Source organism: Olea europaea, chromosome 16, assembly GCF_002742605.1.
Source record: "Olea europaea var. sylvestris chromosome 16, O_europaea_v1, whole genome shotgun sequence".
Classification (NCBI taxonomy): domain Eukaryota; kingdom Viridiplantae; phylum Streptophyta; class Magnoliopsida; order Lamiales; family Oleaceae; genus Olea; species Olea europaea.
Window position 1 is genome coordinate 19,109,197 of NC_036252.1, and position 3,756 is coordinate 19,112,952.

Here is a 3,756-nt window from a genome sequence, read left to right on the forward strand (position 1 = left end):
AAACCTCTCCCCCCCCCCCCCGAAACCCCAAATAATGACTTTTAAACATGGCCTAAGTTTCAAGAAACGATTCGATCCAATTAAAATTCAAATTTACTAAAAATTACAAAAGTGGTAAATTCAAAAGAGACAATCATACGGAGGATAAAATTCACATTTAACCAACATCTAAGGATTTGCATTAATACTCTTCTACCGTAAATTTCAAGATAAAACTTCAAATCTTGATATTTTTAGGTCAATTCTTAGGTTACTGCAGGTGACTTTTAGAGGGGTCCAAAACCAATGGCAAGAGGCCAAGTTGTCCCAGATCATTGGAAGGACATTTTGACAGTTAAGAGAATGCTATAAAATAGAATAATACTATCGATAATAACCTTAATTTTGTCAAATGCTAATGAAGTCTTGACAAAAAATGGGAGGAACTTCCCGTGATTTAGCAAACACGCAGGACAGAAGATGATTAATTGAGTTGCACGGTTTTCTTCTTCGTAAGCACGTTTGCTATGCTTAAAATAAGTAAAGCTACCTCTAACTTTTTTTTATCTTTATATGTAAAAATAATCATTTTTACTTTGAAGTAAGCGTTGTGTTTTATGTACTTTAAAAGTAATTCTTTAATATATTTGTCAAAATAAATAACTTATCCATTATCTATTCTTATTTATGTATAAGCAAAATTTTTAAGCCTAGCTAAACATGCTCTCAAAATAATTAAGAAGATAAATTTGTAAAGTATTTGTTCCATCTAATTTTGTTTCAACATTCAAAATATACCTACATTTTTGTTGTTATATGGTTGCCATTTTTGTTCAAATCAAAGAGTGCGATTACCTAAATTAATGTTATGAAATGTAATAGAGCTAAAATAATTTCTATTTTCTATGTTGAAAATAAGTTGTCAATTTCGGACAACTCGCGATGTTTGAGTTTGTATCTGGAAAAAAAATTATACTAATTATTTTTATGTCGGACTGCATTTTTAGTATTTCAAATTTAGATCATTAAACCACCACGGTCACTTTAGGACATTGGTAAACTTTAAAAAAAATAAAAAATAATAGAAAATATAACTATGTAAAAAAAACCAAAGTACGGGTAAATAAAGAAAAATTGTAAGTAATACAAAAATGACATGTAATTGAGCGATATTAACAAAATAAATTGTCAAAACTTCAATCATAGTTGTTACTTGTTTCACATACAAAATCATCCAAAGTTAATATAAATTTTTTTCAAATTTCTCCATTAATAATGTTTAATGTTCCAACTTTCGATCCAACATTCTAAACATATAAAAAAATGCGATGAATGAGAACCAATAATGGACCCGTTTGATTTTGAGGGATAAAGAGAAATGAAAATATTTAGAGTTGTCTGTTGTTAGAAAAGCAACACAAGACTTTTTGGCCGTAGCTAATTACATAGTGTAATTAATATAGATTTAGATTTCTTATTACTATGTTAGATAGAAAGAGAGATGTGTATTTATTTATTTACGTAAAATTTCAACAGATAGCTAGATGTGAAACTAAAAACTTTGGGGGCGCTCCTCTCACATATTAAATTACTTTAAATCAAGCGGGTTATTTCTTAATTAATATATTTTTTTTTTCTTCTCGTCCACGCGCTCTCCCATTATTGATAACAAAATATTAGAAATCCATGAAAAGATCAATGTGATTGTCTTTTGTATGATTATAATTTACCTAATATATGTAATATATCATAATAATAATAAAATAAAAAAAATTCAAGCAGGCAACATTTTTCTTCCTGTAAATTCATTTCATTTTTTGAATGGTATCTAGGGTCCCAATTTCTGAGTTGAGATATGCTCTTCAATTTTACCGTTCAATTAACTATCCAATCAATTAATTTTTAACATATCATCAATTTAGTGGATTAGTGGTGAAGCTAATGAGAGAAAATTTGAAATAATATATTAATTATTAATAACATGTTAAAAATTAATTGGTTAGACAGTCAATTGGACAGCAAATCTCAAATTCCAATTACTACGCTTTCTTGAATATATTCCCAGATTCAGTTTCTCCTCCTTGGGAAAGAAAATAGGGAGGGAGAAGAAGGAACCAAAAAAAAAAAAAAAAAAAAATTCAAATGGACATAGGATCACTAGGAAGCATGGCTGATTTGTAATAACTTTTTCGTCATAAAAATTTGGAACATGACTTGTAAGGTTGAAAATTGATTTGTGAAAATCTTTTGATTGTATTTCACTCCTTTTTTACTTTTAATTATCGTTTGTGGTCTGAATCAACTATGGAATATTTGTAATTTGATCCCAAACTTTATATTTCTTCATTTTTCTCCCATTTTTCGCTTCTTTCCTCCAATTCCACGTATTTTGCTTTGAGTTTTAGTTAACAAATAAAATTAACATCTAATAAAATCATAAATCATCTAAATTAATTACAATTGATCTCGTTTAACGATCCAAATAAGTGTATGATATATACTTATCAAGTAGCTGAGTTCAAAGGTCTAGCAGAAGTGGCCAAGTTGCCCTAGATCATTGGATAAATCTTTGACAATTATGAGACTATTGTACGAAAATTATCAATATTATCAAATGCTAATAAAGCCAAAAACAGTAAAAGGTCCGAGGATCTTCCCGTTATTGCAAAAGTGGACATACAGCGCAAAAAATAAAATAAAATAATTATTAGTTCCATGCAATCTTCCCACAAGGTAGAAAGTGGATTAAAAAAAAAATGAAAACATTTCCAATAGAAATGTGTACGTTAGGCTAATAAATTAGCAAATACCAAAGAAAAGAAACACATATACATCTATCTAAGAAATATATCCACTTCATGAGTCAAGTCGATGCTAAAGTCGCGTTAGAAATAAGTTGTCAACTTTGTACAGCTTGCAACTTTGAGTTTGCAACTGAAAAGGGAAAATAAAGACAAACATTGCTTCACCATTGTTGAACTAATGAGAAAAGAACAAAACGTACGATTATAGAATTGTTTCATCTTAATAAAAGCGACGATTTCAAATAAAGAATATGCTAGGGGATATTAAATTTGACAAGAATATCAATAATCCACTTCATAGAATCCAACTCTAAAAGATCAACTGGGGGTGCAATTTTACAACGAAAGATGATCCCATCGTGACGACATGGTTAGATATAAAACATGTGGAAATATTGGCCAACTGTGGAAATATTTTCACAAGTAACAGACTTCTGCGTCAGAATGAATACAAGATTTTTTGATGAATCATTGTTCAACAAGGATTAATGTTAGACATTATGTTGTCAAACGACCCCCGGGCGATGATAAGAACCAATTTTATCAGTCGACATAAATGACTGAACGATAATTCAACATCGAATAATGGATGAACCGACCGAACGTTGCCTTACCTATTGGACGGCTAATATTCTTTGTGGCTTGTTGATTTCTTCCATTGGAAGTTAACCCTAGTCGAGCCTACTTACCATATCCCGACTTACCTTATGTTGGCCACTTGACTTACTATATATATTGGTGTCTTTGCCTTTGTTGGTACCGTCCAAAATTGAAGCCGTGAGGAAGAAGAAACTGCCGTGTCCAAGTCGTGTCCAAGCCGTGTCTTCTGTCTTCATCTTCTTCGTGATTTCTTCTCCACCCAAATTGCTTGAGTCTTTGTGAACCTTACCTGAGTGGTATCCATCCTAAGTGTGTGGATTGAATCAATTAAGCAAGAGAAGAAAGCAACCATAGGAAGAAGAGGCGCCGGCGG